Genomic DNA, 24,719 nt, shown 5'->3' with positions numbered 1-24,719 from the left:
AAGTTTGGAGGAAGAACACCTGTGTCAGGCCATGGCCCAGCCTAGTGCCCTGATAAGAAAGACTAATGATATGGGAAGTAGGGAACTGGGCACAGCAAGAATTTCCTCACATGCTAATCGGGTGGAGCCTTGAGTGATGATGCCCTCTCATCCTTCAGCTATTTAGAGTAGCTATATTAAGCTGTATAATACTGTGTAACCATTATTAAGAGGAAGGGTGCCTGAGACTCCAGCTCCCAAGACTGGATGAATTCCTTGTGAACTGTCAGAACAAGAGAGACTATAGGGAGAATGAATTGATTCTACCCCATCTCCTTTAGCGTCCACTCACCTGTACTCATACCTTCACCTACTTTATAGTTTTTGCCATGCTTATTTGCTGGTTTGATAGCAAACCAAAATAAAAAGAACCTTAGCAAATTCTGAATCTATATTCTCAAAAATTTTTCAACCTACATGAGCTTGTGTGGTCTGATCTGGGTCAATGCCATACAGACAAGGTCAGTTCTTAATGAGAACTTCCCATCCTGATTTCTCCACTGGTGATTTCATGAAAAAGGTTTGAGGGCAAAATTAACCACTTTACCGATGTATCAGATTCTCTTTCAAATGTAAACCCTACTCATGATCTGAGATTGACAAGCTTACATCTGCAAAGCTCTAAAGATTGTCATTTGGGGGTAGAAAATATCTCGTTGATCAGAATGTTAAATAACCCACAGTACTTATATAATATGTTCTTATTTATGAGTCTTGAGAAGCTCTATTTCCAAAGGCAGAAACAAAATAATTTCAACCAAGTGAGCATAATATTAATGACAGCAGTATTATAAATAAATTTAAAATGATGCCAGAAAGCGTGTAGCAACAAGAAAAAAAAAACAAACAAAAAACTAATCGTCTTTTATTCTTTTTCCCTTCAATGTGTAAAACATGCTGCTATACTTTTATCCACAGACTTTGTTTGAAAATTTCTCAAGACGTAAGCCAGCCCCATGTCAACAAAGAATGAGTGCTTGGTTTGGTGCAATTAAAAGATTTTTACAACTTTTATAATGGAAATCTCCAGGAAACCAAGAAAACTGGCTGTGCATCAAACAATCCAGTTGAAGGGAAGAAACAAACAGGGTGTAGATGAAACACTGAAAAATTGGTGCTATTCTTTTCTGTGATATTAACATAGTAGTGATCCTAGGACCCCATGAACATGAATTTCAGGCTCCCTTTCATAAGCTCTCTTTGAATTAGGAATTATCCCAATATAATGTGAATACCCCTTTAATATCACTCTTTCTCATAATCTAAGTTGGAGCCTGTGTCCCTAAGCAGCTGTGTTGTCATTCTTCAAACAGGACAAACAGACAGGGACGCTGCAGGAAACTGTGGTTCTCTGTGTGATACCACTCAATCTTTTTGGGCAAAGAGACTCTTGTTTCCAGTTTGAAGTTTGCTGTTTTGACACAAGTATGGAGAATAAGCTATTAGGATGAACTATTTTTTATACCTGATTATATTGACTTCTAAAGCCTATTCAGTTAATTTGCACACCTGAAAGCTAAGTTATGATTTATGATGAGACCTCCCCATAGAATGTATGAGGCCAAGAAATGGGTTTTGTAATCTCAGTATTTTCTCCATTGCATATTATTTTAAAAGAGAGATGTAATGTAACTATCAAAGGCCAAGTAAACAAACATGAATGTGAGCTCCTGTGGATTGATTCTAGGATGCCTCTTAGGATTTTTAGTTGTGTTTTGTGGAAGTTTCTTTATATCCTAAAATTTATATTATATAGATTTAACACAATCCAAATATAAATTCCAGCAGTATTTTTTTTTTGTAGCAATCAACAAGTTGATTCTAAATTTCATATGGAAAGGCAAAGGAACTAGAATAGTCAAAACAATTTTGAAAAAGAACAAGTTGGAGAACTCACACAATCTATTTTAAGATTTACTATAAAGCTATAGTAATCAAAGCAATGCAGTATTGGTGAAAGAATAGACATAGATCCTCAAAACAGAACTGACAGTCAGAAATAAACACACACGTGTTCGATCAAGTGACTTTTGGCAAAGGTGCAAAAGCAATTTAATGGAGAAAGTATAGCATTTCATCAAATGTTCTTAAAAGAACTGGACACCTATATCAAAAAAATGATCTTTGTCCCATACCTCATAATTCATACAAAAATTAACTCAAAACGGATTACAAGCTTAAATGTAAAATCTAAAGCTATCAAATTCCTAGAACAAAAAGAACAAGAGAAAATATGACTTTGGGCCAGGCAGACTTCTTAGACATGACACCAAAAGCACCCAAAGAAAAATTAATAAATTGGATTTCCTTCAAATGAAAACCTGCTTTGTCAAAGACACTGCTAAGAAAATAAAAAGCTGCCGACTTCATGAAAATATTTGTGAAGCACATATTTAATGAAAAACTTTTATCCAGAATATATAAAGAAATCTCAAAACTCGGTAAGAGAACAAAGAATCCAATTTTCAGACTGGGCCAAAAAATTGTACAGATAAATCAGAGTTATAAAGAAGATACATGGATAAGAAATAAGCACATGAAATGATGTTCAACATCATTAGTCATTAGGGAAATAATTTCTAATGATGTTGAACATCATTTCATGTGCTTATTTAAACATCATTATTTCCCTAATGACTAATGATGTTGAACATCATTTCATGTGCAAACTAAAACCGTAATGAACTATCACTATCGACTATTAGAATGAATAAAATTTTAAAAGAACTGCAGTATTAAGTGTGAGTGAGCATTCTGAGTAAGGGGAATTCTTGTACATTGCTGATGGGAATACCATATGGTATAGCCACTGTGGAAGATAGTTTGCAGTTTCTTTTAAAGTTAAACATATACGAGGGGTCTTCAAAAAGTTTATGAAAGGATTCATATTATCTTCTAATTCAATTTTTCCATGAACTTTTTGAAGTACCCTTGCACTTACGATATGACCCAGCAATCCCACTACTAGGTATTTCCCCAGAAGAAATAAAAGCATATGTTTACACAAAAACCTGTACATGAATATTTATACTAACTTGATTCATAATCTCCAAAAACTGGAAACAATTCAGATGTCTTCAACCGGTGCATGGATAAGCAAACTGTGGTACATCCATACAATGGAATTCTATTTGGAAATAAAAAAGAATGCCTCATACACTTAGTTAACAATATGGATGTATCTTAAATGCATTTTGGTAAGTAAAAGCCAGACACGGAAGACTGCATACTGTATGATTTGATTTATATGCCATTCTGGAAAAGACAAAACTATGGAGACAAAACAAATAAATGGTTGCCAGGGTTTGGGGTTGAGGGCAGGGTATGGCTACAGAAGGACTTGGGGGAATGCTCTGGGGTTCTTTTCTTCATCTTGATTGTGGTGGTAGCTAACTGTATGCATTTGTCAAAACTTACAGAACTGTATATCCTAAAGAGTGGATTTTACTCTCTATAATTTTTTTTAAATAAAAAATAAAAAACTGTATTTAGAGTTTTAAAAAAATTCATATCAGTCCTTCAAAGTAAGAACTCTGGCTTCATTTTCATTCTAGTCCCATATAGTGAGTGTATGTGTTTAATAATTAAAGTGCATTTTCTCTACATCAGGTAATAATAAGAGTTCTGTGCTCTTGAGGACGACTTGATATATTTTTGTCAGAGATTTTTTAAAAATTCACATAGAAAAAGAAGTTAATAAAAGAGACTATTCATTAAAGTATCCCCCAAGCATTCCCCAGAATTGTTTTGTCTTATGTAACAAAGGAAGACTTTATTTTATAATGTGCATGCATAAATAAGAGCTTTCCCCCAAAATGAACCAAAGATGCCTTTTTTTTTTAAAGGTAGAAATAACAAGAGAAATGCATATGACCCTCCAAAATGTTTTTCTTTCCCACTACATTTGAAACTGTGACAGCTTCTCACCTCCAGCACCTCAGCTGGACGATCAGGGCTTGGAAGGATTAGTAACGAGAGAGGTCCCATTCTGTTTTCAAACCCACATAATACCGGTTGAAAAAAATAGCCTTGCTGAAAAAATATTATACATCTTTCACACCACACTTGGAGATTTCTGACAGCCAGATCCAAAAAAGTACAACACTCTGTAGTCTATGTCAACCAGAACGACTCCTCTTTACATAGAATCAGAAAGCAGTGCCTCATTTCCCCCAGAGATTCTCCCAGCCTGATATTCCCGAAGTCAAATGTGTCAGGGGGAACTACATCTTGCTGTGGGATTCAGATGCAGTTAATATAAAGAAATGCTACTGTTGTTGCTGTACTTATGATGGTGACAATCTAAAAAGTTCTCATGACAGCAGAAATGACACTTTTGACATGCTCTATATAGAGACAGAAGTGTACAATTTGGAATCTGCAATGGATCGTGACTTGCTCTACTTGTTCTCACACTTTGTGTTGTTTCTTGGCACCACTGTGTGTCTTAAAGCACACACCAGTTCTGCCAGTAACAGACCTCCTTAGCTGATCCTCATTATCACCATCACACAGAATCAAACCCCCATTCAGTTCTCTTTGCTTTCAAGTTTTACATCAACATCATGTCAGAGAACTAGGTAGCTCCTTGCTTAGGGATTTGCCCTAGTGGATAGAAAACAAGTAAACTGATAAGGCAACGCATGTGCAGCAACACAAGAAAGCCCCTAGTCCTAACATCTACACCACCAGGCTAACCTGTATCAGGGAAGACAGTGTTTGCTCTGGGGGCAGCAACCTTCACTAAATCAGTAACACTCATGTATTCCATCCTCTCTACAACCTTCAGTCTTCACCATGAGGGAATGGAAGGAAACTCCTCCAACTTCACTCTCATCTGAAAGGCCTTACATGTTCTCTTTGCCTTCCTGACTGCTTTTATAGTAATGGAAAAATTTCTGAGTAATGGAAAATAACTTGAGGACATGATGGTTCCTGAGAATAAAATAAACAGAAAATGAGATGAAAAAGAGACGGCAATAGAAAGCACAGAGGCGAGGTAGGAAAGGAAGGGAGGGGAGCCAAAGGAGAGGGGTTCAGGGTCTGGGCAGACTGGAGAGCGCTGACTTTCAGAATTTCATCAGGGCCACAGAACCTTTATATAAATTCTGTTCTCTTCTCAGGCAGCTATCTCTGCTGGCTTTTGGATAAATCAGGGTTCTGCTCTTCATCTCCAGCTTCATTACTGACCTCCAAGGCATTTTCCATAGAGAGAACATTTGTTCTTAATTTTCCATGCCACATTGTACAACACCACAACTTTCCTACTGCCACCAAGAGCCTTCTTTCACTTGCTTGAGGATTGCAACATCTAAGCACCCACATACCTCCCCTCTACACACAAACACATGGGCTGAGCAATCTTGCCTGTCCATCCCTTTCTCCCTTATTCCTGAAGACTGTTAGCTTGTAAAAGAGCTGGTAAAATTTAGGTATGTTTTTATGTTTTCTATCTATCAGTTAATAAAGTTGGTTGTTATTGAGCATTGTATATAATTTGTTTTTTCCTAAGGTTTTCTACAAAGAATTTAATTATTAAAGTTTACAAACATATTAACATGCTCATTAAAAAAATTAGAAGAAATAGCAAATCAAATAATGTCATTCCATTATACAAAAACAAATTGTATTACCTTTTTGTATATTATATCCTTGACACTTCTTTCATTTAATATGTCATAAATCTTTTACAGTGTGTACTAGTTAGGCTTGGCCAATTTATACTGCTGTACAAAAATCCTAAATTCTAAATAGTTTAACACCACAAAGGTTTATTTCTTGCTCATGTTTCTTATCCCAAACAGGTTACTGGAGGGCTCTGCACCACACATTTGCTCAGGGGCCCAGGCTGATGGAAGCTTCATCTTCTTGTCACCACAGTGTTTTCGAATGCTCCGCTTTCTCAATTTTTAAGGAAAGAGAAAAAAGAGATTGAAAAATCTTACAGGGCTTTTAATTGTCTCAGTCTGGAAGTGACATCTTACTTCCACATTTCATTGGCCAGAAGTATTTACATGGTTTCACCTAACTGCAAGCGGGGAAGGAAATGAAAGGAGCAGGTGACATGATTAGCAGGCATTCTGCCTCTGCCACATCATGTCAATAAATAGGGATCTAACCCATAATTTTTATTGGCTAAAGAATTTTAAAATAGATACACCATAATTTGTTAATCAACTGTAGTTGAACATTTAGATTATTTTGGTTTTTTACTATTCTGAATGACTCTGTGACAAACATCCTTTGTACATATTTGAATACTTTTCTAATTGTTTCCTTATGATAAATCTTTATTATTGGAATCAAAAATTCAAGGCATTTACACAATTTAAGGCTTTAAAATAAATGTCAAAATACCCTCTAGAATGGATGTTCGTATTTATATTGTCATAGCAATAATGAATATGCTCATTTCTTCATACCTTTCCCAACAATATTATTTGCTTTGTACTCTTGGCACCAAGATGGGTATGGGAGTGAAAAGAAGTTCGTTGTTTTAATTTTTATTTCTTTGATTCTTTGATCTATGCTTTAAAATGCTCCATTGTTCTGGAGGAAATAACTCAGGACAATTTAGGATTTCAAGTAGGCCAATATAATAACTTGTATGAAATGAGAAAATTAATTTTAAAATAAATGAGTATGATAAAAATATTATTTTAAAAAGTATTATTAGGGCCGACCCCATGGCGCACTCGGGAGAGTGTGGCGCTGGGAGTGCAGCAGCGCTCCCACCGCAGATTCGGATCCTATAAAGGGATGGCCGGTGCGCTCACTGGCTGAGCGCAGTGTGGCCGGTCATAAAAAGACAGAAAAAAAAAAAAAAAGTATTATTAAATCATCTACTCATAGTTAAAAAGCGATTCAATGTCTTAAAGTGTTGAAGCAGCTATTTCATAATCTTAGAAGTTTTGCCAAGGTTCTTTACAAAGAGAAGGTAAAATGTTGCCAATTCAAAGGGTAAAAAATTATGGTTATGTAGGATGAGTAGATTTTAGGTGCTGTTGTTACAAAAAAAGACAACTAAGTGAAGTGATAGATATATTAATTTGCTTGACTGTAGTAATCATTTTACTATGTATATTCATATCAAAACATTATGTTGTACATGTTAAATATATACAATAAAAATATTAAAAATAATATATGGAAATCTCAAAAAACATTATTAAAAATTTTAAAGACGTGTTGGATATAGATGGATTCAGCATTTTGGGTAGTCCAGAGGTCTGTGAATCGATTGTCTGAGTTCAAGTATATTGAAATCAAGGGTTTGGATCCCTGTGCTGGCCAGCTGCCAAAAACAAACAAACAGAAACAAACAAAATTAAAGTGTATTGAAATATTTATTACCTAATCCTTGATAAAATCATAAAAAATTCACTATTTTATGAAAGAAAAGCTTACTTGTCCAGTTAAATTTTTAAAAAGTATATGATGTACAGAAAAGTTATGTGAACACAATGGATGAAATAAACATATTGGGTTAGAATTTTTGATAAATGAATCTAAATAAATCTTTTAAATTAACAAGCACATTGATGATTTGAAGAAAGAGAGAAGGTTTTGGTCCCATCTGCTTTCCCTCACTGCAGCATTTTCTTACTTCTAATACTCAATGTTTTCATTAACTTTATAGGGTGACTTCATCATGATTATTACCAGAGAAGAGAGATCTACTATACTTCATTGTTTGTGTGGTGTACTTTTTTGTGTTCCCATTTTAGTATTTCTGAAATCAGGATGAACTTTACAGTTGCTGTTCGCTGGGCCACAGTCACGACCTTCAGTCACTGTCAGCACGTGCATGTCAAAGCTGAGAGGGTGGATGGAGCATTTGGAAGGAAGTCTTGGAGACAACAGAGGAGCACTCTTAGAAAATGATGTGTCACCAACATTTTTGATAACACAGAAGACGACTTGTATGTAAAAATAACATCAATAATCCTGAAGAGTGAGAAATCAGACTGTGAATTCAAAGTTTTAGTTTATGTGCTTATATTTTCCTTTTCATGCAGGCTCAAGAGTGATATGTGAAAAAAATCCATGTCTATATCTGAGTGACAAAATGTTCTAGTTAAATGGCAACATTTGTTTCTTCTTTACAATTGATGGCATTTTAGAGTCTATAAAATAGTTGTAGGGAATAAAAAAGAATGAAAGATTGAAGACTCGACAGAAGGGGAAGTCCTTGGAAAGGTGAAAGTGTATAAGATAATGGACACAAGCAGAGGAGTTACCTTGGGAAGGAAGGTGACGTTCTTTTTCTATTGGAAGGGGAGGAGAAGGTGATTTTTTTTTTTTTAATATCTATTCCTCCTCATAACCACCTCCCACTCATGCTGTAGCAGAAGTACAAGTCTGTTCTCCAAGAGGAAGTGATTATCCTGTTGTGCACTGACACCAAAGAATTCAAATAATAAAATCTGGATTTTATTGCTTGCTATATTCCAGGCATTGTAATGGGTACTTTATATGTAGGTCAGAAGAAGAAATTTGAAAGCGCACCACTTTGAGAGTCCTAACTTCTTTGCAAAGTTTAAGTTAAGGCAGGTGAGGTTCCCCAAGAATGTTTTGAAGGAGGATGAAGAAGTCAACGAGGGGGAAGAGGAAGGTGAAGGCAAACATGAAGAAAGTGGAAGGCCTGTAGATGGTGGGGTTCTCATTATCTGACAGTTTAATAGACAATTCATGGGTTCTATGGCTCTAGTGTTGTAAAGAAGATATTGGGGCATGCTAAGGTAAGTTCACCTGTGGGAAGCATTTTCAAGTTTGGAGTGAAATGGAAAACTTGAAACAGCCTTTATGGGAAATATAGATAACATTTACAGAGTACATCTGTACATTGGGCAGTAGGCTGAATGTTTACATTAATTTTTCCATTTACTTAGAAGGTAGAAATTATTGCAAGGCAGTACAGTGAAATGCTGTAGAGCATAGGTTGTGGAAGTTTAAGTTCTGGCTCTGCTATGTGTTAACTATGTGGCCATGATCAAGTTAGTTACCCTCTTGGCTTCCTCATCTGTAAAATGGAGGAGAAAACCATAATAAGAATGCCTCCCTCATGCTGTTGTGAGGATCCAAAGAGCTCATTGTGAAGGGCTTGGAAGAGTGCTATTAATTTTCACCTTTTTATACATGAGAAGATCAAGCTGGCTGGAGGAATCTGTGTGATATGATACAATGCATGTTTCAGATAGGAAATGGAGAGGTTATGGTCATATACCTAGTAAGTGGGAAGGCTGAGATTTGCACTTAGGTTTCTTTGATGCCAAATCTTCTACTACTTCCCTAATATGGTAGGTGAATTTGGAATGAAAAACAATTGCTAAGCAACAGAGTAGACCCAGTTGGATAGCATGCATTTTAAGTGAAATCATTAAATGGGTATGGTGACATAACTTCTGCAGACTGTTAAAGTGAAAAATATGTGGTAATATTTGTGCGTATGTGTAAATTTACATATCTTTATATATTTTACATATGTATATTTCTATATATAATTGCGGTATAGTATATTTTAGACAAAACAACAAAACCATAATGCATTAAGAAAAAATTGATATATCAGTATTAAAAATGTGACTGACAAATCACAACAATGTTATAAGGCAGACACCATACAGAAAGAAGGTATTTACAAACATAAATGAGACAAAATAGTAGTATTCAGAATGTATAGGACTCCTTCCTACAAATAAGTATGACAAAAAGACAAACATCTCAAAAGAAAATTGGGTAAAATACATAAAAAGATAATTTACAAAATAGAAGACAAATTATGAAAAGATCTTCAGGCTTCAAGGAAGTCTAAATCAAAGTAAGGAGCTTTTATTTTATACCCATCAGATTGGCAAAAAGTCTTGGTGAGCGTGTGAAGAAAGAGAAACTATCAAACATTGCTGGTGGGGATGTAAATTCATATAATCCCTTTAAAGAACCAATTGGTACTACGTAATAAAGATGAAAGTAGTTATATGCCACAACCCAGCAATTCCACTTGGAGGTAGAAGCACCCACAGAGAATTCTTGCACATGTGCAGAGATATGTATAAGGATATTGATGGAGTTTGGATGTGTTGTCCCCTCCAAAACTTATGTGGAAATTTGATCTCCAATGTGGCAACTGATTGAGTCATGGGGGCGGATCCCTCGTGAATGGATTAATGCTCTCCCTGGGGGAGGGAGAATTAATGAGTGAGCTCTCTCTCTTTTAGTTCCTGCCAGAGCTCATTGCTTATAAAAGACCCTGGCACCTTCTCTCTCTCTCTTGCTCTCTCTCTCTTGCTTCCTCTCGCCATGTGATCTGCTTGTACCCGCCGGCTGCCTGCCACTTTCTGCCATGAGTAGAAGCAGCCTGAGGCCCGTGCCAGATGCAGCTGTCCCAGAATCATAAGCCAAATAAACCTCTCTTCTTTATAAATTACCCAGTTTCAGCTATTCTGTTATAGCAACACAAAATGGACTAAAACAGAAAATTGAGTCTCAGGTATTTCTGTTATAGCAACACAAAACGGACTAAAACAGATATGCATACGGTATTGTGCAAAATAGTGAAAAATTGGAAAAATTTAATGGGAACGGAGAAATAAATTATGGTATCATCAGTTATATAATGAAATTCTACATAGTAGTTAACACGAAAAAAACTAGTTACATGTGTATTTATATGGGCAATCTAAAACACAATGTCGAGTGCTAAAAAGCAAGTTGAAGAATATGTACAGCATGAGTGCATTTATGCATAATTAAAAGAACACACAAAGCAATAAATATATTATTCATAAATAGATGTATATAAAAAATGGCCTAGAAGGATACAAATCAAATGATTTCCTCTGGAGAGGGAGGTAGAGATGGAAATGGCATGGGGAAGAGTAACAAATGTGCTTTCAAATTTCAAATCTAAAATAATCTATTAAAACAAAATCTGAACTAAAGTGACAAACTGTAAGCATGTGTTAATTCTGGAAAGTGAATAGTACATGAATGCTAAAGGGAGTGTGAGTGTGTGTATATTTGCATTTTTACTGTAATTTAAAAAGTTTCCTTCAAAATATATATATTTTTTAAGTCAATTTTATTTCCAGTATCCCAAGACGAGGGCCAGGCCAGCCTCCAAATATTTAATGGGAGCCAGAGTTTTCAGGAAGTAAGTGCAATAGGGAGGTGTTGTTGAGTGAATAATGTGGGTTTCAAAAGAAAAGTGACTCCCTATAATGCTTCCATCAACTCTGCTGCTCTGTCAGACTGTACTTTCTCTTCTCTCTAGGTTCTTTCACAATGAAATGCAAATGTTAACTTGGGAGGTAGCCCCTTGACTCCGTGGCATAACAACATGAATTAATTTTCCAGAGTAGCAGAAAGCACTGCATGTCTTCAGGAAAGGGACAGGGCACAGTCATTTTAATGGACAATACGCAGACTGCGGTAATTCTTTAGCTTCTATGTGGATACTGGTCAAGGCAATTTGTCATTTGTGAGGCTTAAAAGAAAAGCCCAGTGTTTAGGATGTTGTGGTTGATGGCTGGGGCCCAGGGCAAGGCATCACGGTGAGTGTTTGCGGAGTGGCCCCAGCAGGGGGATGACCTTGTGTAGCTGGGACAGAGGAGGCGAGCACTGCAAGGTGAAGCATCTGGGACAGCCCATGCGTGGGAACCAGGGCCAGTCCTGCTCGCCAGCACTCAGGCCTCCTGGAACTGCTTGGCTTTCCCTTTCTTTTAGGTCCTGGGTCTTTGCTCAGCTCATCAGTCACCATTTATTGACTCCCCCTCACTATTCATGGAATACTGTAGTCAGTGGAGTGGATGCAAAAGAAACAGAAAAAGAAGCCACTCAGAAGAAGCCTGGTGTGTCTATATTAAAAACCCCTTCAGCAACAGGATTAAGAAAAGATTTTTGATCAACTATACTGTATAGTCTCTTAGGCCATCACAACTCATAAATCAACATAAAATTCTTCTAGAACAGAACTTACCTGGTACACTAACGTGGACTTAGATTTTGTGGATAAATTGTTTTTTTTTTCTTTTAATTAAGCTTCCTCAACAGAGATCTCTCACTTCTGGTTATGTGGTTTCTGCCCAAATTTCCCTCAATTTTAGAAATTTCCCACAAAAGCCTACTGTGGAATATTTCCAGGGTCTCGATTTCCTTCTTTTTTGACCTTTATTTCTCCCTCAGAGGAATGAATCCATTTCCACAATTATGTGTAAATGCTACGTGGGTTCATTTTATCCGTCGATCAGAAAACCTTTCTAAGCCTTAATAACATTTTCCTTCTGTTTGCTATTGTAGTTCATGGCGCTGACACGCTTAGAAAGTTTGTGATCATTCCCAGCACCTGCTTTTTTTCCACCATGCAATTGAATTTTTCACAGTTGAACTCTAACATTTCTCTCCTGACTGAGTGAAGTTTCACAACACATTTGAAATATTTCTGAGGCTGGGCATATGTTCCTGTTTATCCAACACGAAACCGAGGCCTCTTTGAACTTTCATCTCCTGATAATGTGTCTCATGTTTTAACATTGTGACACTCTAAGATTGGAACTGTTTGGAGGCTTTTGTGCTTTCCAGAGAATTTTCTTCTTTCTCTTCTTAGTTTTTCTCCTTCCTCATTTCAAACACCTGGCTAAGGACTGAAATAGAAGAATGTATTGGTTGTCAACGCCAACAAACCTTTGATACGTGCCCTCTCTTTTTTCAGTGGGGAACTTTCTAAGAATCTTTGTCTTCCACATATTTAAAATCCCACAAGACTTCCTTGTGAATTCTAATACATCACTGTAGTGTCAGACGCCCAATCCATGCTGGACAGCTTTGCCCCTTTAGTTGAACCCCTTCCTTTCTTCTCAGATGTGGTCCCAGCCCCTCTCCATTCTTTTTCTGACAGGTGTTGTTTCTCCTGGGTGATGAGAGAGTAGCATTAACACAACCTCGTCTTTATCAGGAACTGGGATGATGTAGGTACAGGTTGGATATTCTAAAATACTAAAACTCATCTGGAATCTCTGTCGGATTTGACTTTTTGTCTTTTTTTTTTTTTTTTTTTTTCTTTTCTGGCTCAGAGAAACCTGAAAATGACTTTTATTTGGCTCTTTAACACCTTCTTCACAAACCATGAGAATATCATCCAGGATGCATTTGGCCCCCTATCTGTCATGAAACCTTGGTGAGATATTTCTCTGGAGTTCCTCCAAAGCCAGAGGAGCCCACATGGCATCCTTTTACACCTCTAGGGAAGAAAGGAGGTATTCAAACGACATCATTTGCTGACTGTTTTCTTCGTTGGCTCCAAAATACCAGCTTGACTTGAGTATTGGCACCTTATGCTAGGAAAATATTACCTTCGCAGTCCCTCTTTTTAGATAGACTTTGATCTACATTCTTCCCCCCCTTTTTTGTCTCCTTTTACCTCTTTTTGTGAAAGATCATAATCAGACTCTCAATGATTTTTAATAGAATGGATAGAGTGATAAAGTGTTTTTAAGATATAGTAATTATTTGATCACACCACAGCAAAACTTTAGTATTGTTGCCCAAAAGATCAGACCTTCCAGTGTTAACATAATTAATAATTACAGCACTTCGTATGAGCTGATTTTCTTTCAATCTAATGTTGTCTGCACTATTAATTATCTTTGAGTTCTTCATAAAAAGAGCAATTTATAAATCCATGATGGCATCATAATCATGCTTTCCTCTTCCTGGAAATGTATTCAAGTGATTGGGAAGAAATGAACTTCTCAGAAGTTCTGTTTCTCCATATTTAAAAGGTTATTTTTAAAAAATGTATTTTGTCCATGATTGTGCTTACAAAGAAGAGAGTAGCACTTAATTAACCTGTTAAGTATAGACATATTAACCAAATAATTTGGCCTTTGGGATCTACTCTGGGGCATAAAATCCATAACTGAACTATCTACACTGGCACCATTACCTGGATTACTAGATAGGTTTCCTGAAAATTTTAATTAGAAAGATGACACAGTCCATATTATTTTCCCAAGTGTCTTATTCCATTTGGGTTGTTATACAAAACTACCACAGACTGGGTGTTTCATGAACAACAGAAATTTATTTCTCAGAGTTCTGTAGACTAAGAAGCCCAAGATCAAGGCGCCAGTAGATTCGATATCTAGCGAGGGCCTATTTTCTGGTTTATAGATGGCCATCTTTTTACTGTGTCCTCACATGGTGGAAGGGGCAAAGAAGCTCTCTCAGGCCTTTTTTAAAAGGGCACTAATCCCATTCATCTTCCAAAGGCCTCATCTCCTAATACCATCATCTTGGGAGTTAGAATTCCAACATATGAATTTTGAGTGTATACAAATATTCAGTCCATAGCACCAAGAGATCCAGTGCAGAAGTAAAATGTAATCATAAGAAGTTTTTTCCCTGGTTTGTTTGTATAAAATAATAAAATGTTTCTAAGAGTCATATCAACTCACATAACTTAGAAAACCTACACAAATAATTTCTCCGGATGTGTGGTAAGTGGTCATGTTAGGCAGGAAAATCTATTCACGCTCTTCAGTTTTCAGTGTACTTCTGATGTGTCAGAAGCTGTCAATAGAATGAATTATGTTTAAAATTAAGAATATTAGAAAGATATTAAGAATGAATCAAGGTCTACATTTCCATTTTCTGCATAATCATTTATGGACTATTACCTAACTGGTTCTCTTTCTTCTAATCTTTCTCTTTTCTGATTCACTTGTCATACATTTATCATGCACTTATTTATTCATTCATCTATTAAGCATCTCTGAAAAGCCTAAAAATTCCAAGACAAAATAATCTTTTAAATATCTGCCAAACTCAAAGGACCTGAGTAATAATTTCTCAAAAGAACACATACAAGTGGCCAATAGGTATGTGAAAAAATGTTCAAAATCACTAACCATCAGGGAAATGCAAATTGAAACCACAATGAGATATTACCTCATACCTGTTAGAATGACTACTATCAAAAAGGCAAAAGACAAGTGTTGGCAAGGATGTGGAGAAAAGGAACCCCTTGTACACTGTTGGTGGGAATGTAAATTAGTACAGCCATTGTGGAAAACAGTACAGAGTTTCTTCAAAAAATTAAAAATAGAACTATCATATGATCCAGCAATCCCACTACTGGATATAACTCCAAAGGATGAAAATCAGTATATTAAAGAGATACATGCACCCCCATGTTCACTGCAGCATTATTTACAATAGCAAAAATATGAAATCAACTTGTGAAGAAAATGTGACACACACACACACACACACACACACACACACACACACACACACACACACACACACACACCCAGAGGAATACTATTCAACTTTTAAAAAGAAGGAAATCCTGTCATTTGTGACAACATGGATGAAACTGAAAGACACTATGTTAAGTGAAATAAGCCAGGCACAGAAAGACAAGTACTACATGATCTCATGTATGTGGAATGTAAAATATTCAAACTCAGACTTTTAGAGGCGGAGGGTAAAATGCTGGTTACTGGAGACTGGGGGTTGTCATGTTTGGGGAAGTGTTGGCCAAAGGACACAAAATTTCAGTTAGGGGGAAGAAGTTCAAGAGATTTCTTGTACATCATGATAACTATAGTTAACAACAATATTTTGAATGCTTACAAATTGTTGAGAGTGAGACAGAATAAGGGTAGGCCTGTGAACCAAACCGACTCCATTTTCCCTTCAGAGGACACTTTGCTACTTTTCTACTCCTCAATCACAAGACCCCTGAGGGCACATGATTACCCCATGGCCTTTCCTGATAAAATAAATTGAGATAAGAGGGGAACAGATAATCACTGAGTTGCAAATCCCCTCCCCAAGGCTTGATTACCATAATTGTAAAAATTAAGCTACAGATTAACCTTAAGACCCCTTTAGGAATTCCCACATGTGCACAAAGCTTCAAGGCGACTGCTACAATTCTACAATGATCCTCCTGTGGTGACAATAATGAACACCACCATCATCTTGGACCTACTGAGCAGTCTCAAGGACCAAAGTCTTAACTGAGCATGTGCCCATAATGCAACCAGGAAAAACAGAATGGACCACCTCCAGTGACACTGGCCTACACCCTTTGTCTCCTTTCCCTATAAAAGACCCTGAACAGCTCCCCTCAGGGGGCTGACTTTCCTGCAGCTATCCCCCTTATGCATAAGTCTATCTCCTCTTTTAATGAAGCATTGCTTGCTATCCTGCTGGGTACATTGTTCATTTTTATAACTTTGGGACCCAAGAATCTAATTTGGTAACAAGAGTAGATTTTAAGTGTTCTCACCACAAAAAAAATGATAAGTGTATGAGGAAATTTTTGTGTTAATTAGATTGATGTAGCCATTCCACACGTATAAATTGATAAATATCAAATAAATTTGATATATTAAAACATGCTGTAGGACAGAAACATATACAATTTTTATTTGTCAATTAAAAATAAGTAATAAATATATGCCAAGCTAGTTGAGTATAATAATATTTACCTTTATCTTTTCCTGTGATTCACATAAACTGTTTATCACTAGCACCTTTAAAGGGCTTTTCATTATAGTGAAATAACTGTGTTCTGTAAAACCACTGACTATGTGTACCATATGTCATGCACAAAGTTAAGTATTTGAAAGGGAGAAAGTCTATTAATTCAAATAGTCTTTCTGAAAAATTTACTTAGAAAAGGACTACGTAAAAATTGAGAAAGGAATCAGAACTAAGAATTGAAGAATGGAGTAGCCTGTGAGTAACATGAGCAGTGATGAGCACTGTATTCAGTTAGACATGCAGTGGTCCAAAAAATTATTGGAATTATAACTCTCATGCACAACACAAATGTCAAAGTGATTTCTAAGAGAAAGCATCAAAATAATATTTTAGCATTAAGTAAGTCAAAATAAACATTCAGATTAAATTAATAAAAAAGATGAGGGGCAACAGGGGAGAGGGAGTGTGGAAAGAAGTCAAAGTTTGCTGAATCCATGTCTTCAATAAAAAAGGATTCAAAAGATGAGTTCATTGTTTTAACTTTTATACTTACTATTTTTCAAGTTATAGGGGAAGTTATTTATTATAGATTGCTTAAAACCAGCTTCTACTGGCTGATGTAAAATTCTTTCTCTTTATATACTTTTTGTTTTTTTCAATATTTCTGAGATGAGCCAGTTACACTTATTCCAGATATTACTTGGATATCTTCTGCAAAGTGAACTTCTAATAGAGCATTAGTACTCTCTCTAAATATATAAAACTTTGGATATTTATTCAATCAGGATTCAATGATGAACACCAAAACCAAAATTTAATTTATATTTTCCTTCCCCAAGAATCTTTTGTTAAAGCTGCTAATTACGGGTAAAATGGCCAAATATATTAAATTAAGAAGAAAAGGGACTAATTTATAGATCAAAGATGTGTATGTTGGTTTTGTCTAAAATACTATTGAGTCTTACTTTAAGAACATGAGGAAAAATAAATCTTACTAGGGTGCAAAGTTATCATTAAACTAAAGCAAGCCGGCGGATTCCTGACTAGTCCCTACTGAAAGATGTGGCAGGGTCTGTGTGGAAGGAGAGAGGAAAGAGTGGCAAGAGATGGGTCGCACATTGCAAGATGGTGGAAGCAGAGAGAACAAACTTCTCATTCACTCTCTTGTTAAAGCTGTCAGAACCACACCCCCAACCACCAATTTTGATCCATTCACTACAGCAAGGTCCTAAAATCTAATCGCTTCTTCAAGGCCTCACCTTGCAATTACCCATAATAGGATTTCCCATGCTCTTAACAGTCACAGTAGGGGCCAAGTTTCTAATACATAAAACTGGGGGACAGTTCAAGCTTTAGTGAGTTTTGGGGGGACACAATTCAATCCACTACAATGGGTTACCAGCTGCCTCTATTCCCATCCCAAGTGATGGAGTTTGGATGTGTTGTCCCCCCAAAACTCATGTGGAAATTTGATCTCCAATGTGGCAGTGTTGGAAACTGATTGAGTCATGGGGGCAGATCCCTCATGAATGGATTAATGATCTCCCTAGCAGAGGAGAGATTAGTGAGTGAGATCTCGCTCTATTAGTTTCCACGTGAGCTTGTTGTTTAAAAGACCCTGGCACCTCCCCTCTCTCTCTTGCTTCCTCTTGCCTTGTGATCTGCTCGTACCCTCTGGCTGCCTGCCACTTTCTGCCATGAGTAGAAGCAGCCTAAGGCCCATGCCAGATGCAGCTGTCCCAGAATCGTAAGCCAAATAAACTTCTGTTCTTTATAAATTACCCAGTCTCAGGTATTCTGGTATAGCAACATAAAGGGACTAATATACATCAAGCCAGCATGTCTTTAATAGATTGTCCAAATTCCCTTAGAATCAACTTATGTGCTTTTAAATTACTCAGCTTTCTCTTGGCCACATCACAGAAAGAGTACTGAGCCAAAGGATAAACTACATGAGCTGCTTTTGGGTCATTTTCTTGCTAATGAGAGGAAAGACATGAATACTACCTAGGAGAGTACAAAATGAGCATAATGGAAAACAGTGATTTGCCTCTTGCTAAAGTAATGACTTCACTGGGATTTGAGAGAATATGAGAAAATCCTTGGAGAAAAAACACAGGTTAAAAGAATCTTAAGAAGCTAACAATTCCACGTGCATATTGCCATTTTAGTTTTGAAGAGACAAAAAAGGAGAAACTGACTTTTCAAATACTCGTATATGAGGCAATTAGATTCTCAGTAAAAACTCATGTAAAAATGTACCTTCACTACTTCCATGTAATAAAAATAATAATGAAATGCTTCAAGACAGAGTGCTTAAAAAAGAGTTGAGAAATATTCCTCATATATTTGAGGCTGCCTTATCACACTTTTGAGATATTTTGAAATAATAGTGTAGGCAACTTAAAAATAAAAATCTTCATTATTTGTTGAAGAACTATACTAAACATGTTTTTAACAGAACATTCCTGCTTATTTGAGAATTTCCAGCATTTTATTGTCAGGCCAAAATATGGAAAAAACACAAATTAGCTCCAATTTATAGACAGATTCATTAATGTAACTTTAAAAAAAAAAATCATTGACTGTGATAGGTTCATAGTCTCTTGTCACTTCTCACTGCATGACAGCGATGTGAAGATTACTCAGAGCCCAGATATAAAGAGAAATGAAAAGCCCAAAGGGACTGCACTGAGAAAACTCCCTCAAGAAGAGAGAAACAGCCCCGAGTCAGTGTTTGCTTCAGCTTTTATTGTAAAGAAAAGGAAATACAAGAGAAAAAAACAACGTAATCCATCATTTATCAAAGGAACGACAACAACAAAAAATTGGCTGTGGGGCAATTTCTGGAAAACATCTTGAGAAACAAAGGAAAGGGAGTAAAGCTGGATAAGAAATGACCTTAATGTTCTTATCTAATTTAGCAGAAACTAATTGCTGTTTCCACATGTGCTGTTTTCAGCAAGTAGGTTCTGCGCAAGTGCATTTAGAACTTTTGCCCTTGGCGCACTCACTGTTCTTTGTCAAGCCTACGTGTTCCCACAGTCTCTGTCCTCATGAAGCTGACACAACGACAACAAAAACTTCCCAAAGTAAAAAACCCACCGTAAAAGGAAATTATCCAAAATAATCGCATATGCTAGGGTGATTGGGTTATGGGTGATCTTTTTCCCTTTCCTCTGTTTTCTCAGCATCCTATAATGTGGATATAAAGTACCCTTAAAGTGAAGATTGGAAGCACAGTGCTTAGTGCTTTATAAATATTGTCTCATTAATCTTAATGATTAATAACAATCCCTATTTTATACTTCTAGAAACTAAACCTTGAAAAGATTAAAAATCGTACCTCAGGCTCTTATCATAGAGTAATTTGAAACCTGGTTGGTCTCACTTTGAATGATCACTGCCACTATGAAACAGTAACAAACCACAAAAGCACTTTTGAAATCATATTAATTTCTTTAGAATATATCAGAAGACAAGGTAAAATAAAACTTTCCTGGAATTTAACTTTGTATATTTTTTTGGAAGAAATATAGCAATTATTTATTTTTTAAAAACTAGCTTAGTTTCCTATTCCTCTTCTCACTGGTATATTGGTGATGTGGAATACGATCCCCAAGTTTTATGTATTAGTAGCTTGATCCCCACTGAGACTATTAAGAGGGTGGGAAATCCTGTTACGATAATTGAAAGATGGGGCCTTGAAGAAGTGATTAGAGTGTAGGATCATGTCCTAGTGAGTGGATTAAAAATGGTGGTCAGGGGTATGGTTCTGACGGCTTTAAAAGGAGAGCATTGGAAGTGCCCCGGGCTCTCCCAAGCTGGGGTAGTAGGGGGCAGAGGGCCTCAGCCATGCCCTCCTGACACCTGCAGCCAGCCCAGTGATGACCACCTAGCTGCTGCAGGAAGCGCCCTGGGCTCTCCTGAGCCAAGGCAGTGGTGGTGGGGGGTCAAGGGACTTGGCCACACCCCCCAATGCATGCAACCAGCCCAGTGATGACCACCAAGCCACTGCAGGAAGCACCCCAGGCTCTCCCAAGCATGGGTGGTGGGGCCTCAGGCCTCAGCCATGCCTCTCTGATACATTCAACTAGCCCCATGATGACCACCAAGCCACAGCAAGAAGGGCCCTGGGTTCCTGAGCTTGGAAAGTAGGGGCTGAAGGTTTTTCCACACCTCCCTGACATCTGCACCCAGCCCAACAATGACCAAGCCACCTCTGGAAGCCCCCCAGTTTCCCCCATGGGAATGAGGGGTGTTGCCACAGGCCTCAATCCTGCTCCTCCTCTTGCTTTCTTCCCTCCTATTTCCTTCCCCTTTCCCCTCTCCCCCTCCCTCCAAACTGCTCTGCAACAACATCCTAGAATGTAAAAAATAATATTAATAAAATTTCATTTTCTTTAAAAAAAAAAGGAGAGCACGTGAGAGTCTCTCTCTGCTCTGCCATTTTCTGTGACATGAGACCCCTGCATTGTTGTAGAGCCACCACCAAAGAAGACCCTCACCAGATGTGTTCCCTAGACTTTAGACTTCTCAGCCTCTGAAAGTGTAAGCAATAAATTTCATTTTCTTATAAATCACCCAGTTCCAGTATTTTGTTATAAGCAACAGAAACAACTATACAGTTGGGCAACTTATCTGCCATTCCTGACGCTCTTCCACAGTGAGGCTGCGTCAAGGATCTAATATTATGAACAAGTTTCTAGGAATTCTGGAAATCCTGTGGACATTAGTTATCTCTCTCTACTGGTTATTACTAAAGTTTCAACTGTCCAACCACACAGTCCATTCAGGTCAGGGTAACTCTATAGCTTTTTTTGATCATGCTTTAGGCATGATCTCTGGAGAGACTGGGAAAATTGTAGCCATTCCTCTTTGGAGTCTTGCAATCTCCTTGGAGCATTGTCAGAGAACAGGGAGTAAATACTTTGGCCCCCCAATCAGCTGTAAAATTTAAATCCCCTGTAGGGATATGAGACTACCACTTCCCCCATACCCTTGCTAACGCTTGTGAGAGATAAGGATTAACTTGTCCAAAACTGATACCCTGTAGCCTGGCTTCCCAAAGAGAGAGGTGTACTTCTGCAAAGCTCCATGGAAACTGGCTATATGACCTATATTTAGGGCAATTAATACTTGACAGTCTCAAGGTTTAGACCCCAGTTCCTTACCCCATCGTGCCAGTTGGAAGGCCAGTGCTTCCTCAGCTATGAAGGTTGGATGGGGTGAATTTTTTGCTAACTTACCACAATATGCTGCTATAAGTGTAAGGCTTTGAGCCCACCTACCTCATTCCCATAAAAGGGGCTGGGATTCTTGAATACCAAACTAGTAGGTTAGAGCTGTAGCAGAGGTTCTATATATATAATGTTGCTCTGGAATCCTGGTTTTTAATCCTTCACTCCACTCTGGAAAGGGGTTACCATTTCCTTAATCCTGGAGCATAAAAGCCTCACAGCCTGAAGATCTGAGTCCCTTTCCCAGACATGGGAGTTAGGCTCTACTAGATTACTGTGTGATGCCCCACAGCATCTGCTACTGCTCCTGTGCCCTTGAACACTACACTCCCCAGGAAATGCTACTCAAGCAAGCCTATTGAGTATGATATATGACCACTTGAACTTGTGTACATGGTATTTCAACATTATAAAATTAAATTTTTGTTTTGCTAACTTGAAAGGTGTAAAAGGATACCTTTTATGCTTTTAATATCCATTTCCTTGGCTATTAGTGAACTGAGCATCTTTCCATATGTTTATTGGCCATTTTAGTTTCCTCCTCTGTGAAGTTCCTGTTTATAGTCTTTGCCTTTTTCTTATTGATTTGTAGAAATTTACTGAAAGCCAATCCTATCTCTTATATGTCCTACAAACCTTTTTTCCCATTGTTTATCCTCTAACTTTACTTGTGGTGTTTGTGTTTGAAAAATATCTACATTTCTATTCCTGACTTTCACCCAAACTTCAATCCTATATTCTCTCTTTTTGAAAAAATCATCTGATCTTACTTATTTGTTACTCTTAGAAAATCTTATTTATTTATTTATGTATTTATTTATTTTTACTGGATTCAGGTTCAGGGCAGAAGTTCTCAGAGAGGACTGCTTCTGTCTCTTGGAAATCTTTTCCTGGCACTTCTCTTTGGTCTCCCACTCTCATGTTCAAAAGTTTAGCATATTCGGCAGCCTCTTGTGTATTTTTCTTAGCAAGCTGTTTCCTCAGAGCAGTACAGCAATGTTTTGTGTTACAGAACACATGGAATAATAAGATGCTTAATCTTGGGCAGTTTGGTCCTGAGTTTCTTACTGTCTTTGTTTACAGACTTTCTCACAACATTAAGGTGAATCTAATCTTATTAGAGAAATTTAAAAACTTTGCAGATTCTGCTAGTTCTTTTGGGCCCTAGGTGATGAGGCATAATATTATCAGTCAGTCCAAGAATATCCATCTCTCCCTTTTCACTATAATCAAATTAAGAGCCCTGAAATTAACATCCACAATACAACCCCAAACAGATTTGCACTTTCTTTCTCCAGTTCTCCTTGGTGTATCACAGGAACACCCATCACTCAGTAGCAGGTGAACACAGCCATGGGTCAAGACATTCTGCTTCATGGAGAAACCCTGCTTGTAGTTCCTGTCACTGATTCAGACCACATAACCTTTCCACTGTTCACCCAGGGCTCTGGCAGTGACTGCGGCCATACACTTCTCATAGAAGTTATGATGTTGGTGTTCCTCATCCATTGCAGGGCATTTCTGGCAGCTAGTGTCTGAGAAGGAGACATACATCTTCATGATGCCACGAGAAAGAGCCAGTCCTATGTTTCTAACTATGTATTGGACATTTTTACTTGCATATATAAAGTGAAAGCATTTTACCTTTCTCTTCTGAATCCTTCTTCCCAATTTTCCTGCCTTGCTGTGGTCCCAGAACACTACTGGACACATTGACTTGAAACACTTATAGTCAATTTTAACTTATTACATTTTTACCTTTAGGCTCTTTCTAAAGACAGCCAATCAATATACATTTTATGCCAAACAAACACACTGTGACATTATTTCTTTGGCTTTTTTTCACAGTTGATAGAGAAAATATTATATTGTCATTTTTCTTGCAAAGTTCTCCCTTGAGTTCTGAGTTCAGAGTTAGAAAAAAAAAAAGTTATACAATAATATCAAGCCAAATTTTAGCCAATGAAAGCTGTACTGTAAAATATTTCTATGATTATATAATATGCAAGTCAACTCCTTTATTTACTTTTACAAGAAAATGTTCTTGGCCAGCTTCTTTTCTTGACCTTTTAATAGAACAGCATTTTGTGAGAATGTGGTGGCTCTGGAGGGGCCAGCATTTCTTGTAGCTGGTTCTCCCAGCCTCTCATCCTACCCCATGGCTGCTTCCAGTCCTATTTAGGGGAATTTCTGTGCAGGCTTACTATATGTTGTCTTTTACATGAGCCATATGTACAACCATTGAAATTTTATTTCTCAGTAGCCAGCTAGGTAGAAAAAAAAATCAACTGCAATTGTAATTTTAATGAAGCAGAATTTACATTGTTTCCAGGCTGTCTGCCAATTTGCTATTTAGGAAGGTTAACCCAGATACAGCTTAATCAGTCTGTCTTTTTTTTTTTTTTTTTTAAATCACCAAAAATTCTCTTGTCAAGATCAAATGAAGGGTAATAATATACCCTTAATAGTACCACACACCAGACAGGTTCCTAACCTTAGTGAACAGAAACCAGCTGGCATTTTCCAGAGGCCCTCAAGATCTTTTCTCCACTTCTGCCCATGATCTGCCAAAGTCACACACTCAGCTCTTTCCTGTTCAACCTGTTTCTGTTGGCCTCAGCAAATCTATCAGTGGCTAAGGTGTAGCCTTTTGACCAAAGCAACCTGGGATGCAAAATCCAACTTCTTTGTAATAGGTCTTCAGTCAAGCCATAAAGCACCTCATTGTAATAAGTCTTGAATCAAGCCATAAAGGACCTCATTACAATAGGTCTTCTAACAAGTCATAAAGTTTTTCATTATATTAAATGTCCTGATGAATGGGTTTGAATTTTATCCTCTCAGAGGACATTGAATTGTATCTTATGTTTCACGATTTACACGGCTGATTCCCTTAGCCATTTCCTTACATGTTCTATCACGTTTCAAAATGTATGTGTGTGTATA

At 37.2% G+C, this 24,719-nt stretch overlaps 1 pseudogene; it reads right to left on the bottom strand.

Annotated features, from left to right (window-relative positions):
• Positions 1-23,333, bottom strand: part of LOC134372724 (small ribosomal subunit protein eS6-like) — a 72,916-nt pseudogene extending 49,583 nt beyond the window's left edge.
• Between the last annotated feature and the right edge of the window lie 1,386 nt (positions 23,334-24,719).

Source organism: Cynocephalus volans, chromosome 3 (genome assembly GCF_027409185.1).
Source record: "Cynocephalus volans isolate mCynVol1 chromosome 3, mCynVol1.pri, whole genome shotgun sequence".
NCBI classification, from domain to species: Eukaryota; Metazoa; Chordata; class Mammalia; order Dermoptera; family Cynocephalidae; genus Cynocephalus; species Cynocephalus volans.
This window is presented reverse-complemented; position numbering and strand designations above follow the sequence as displayed.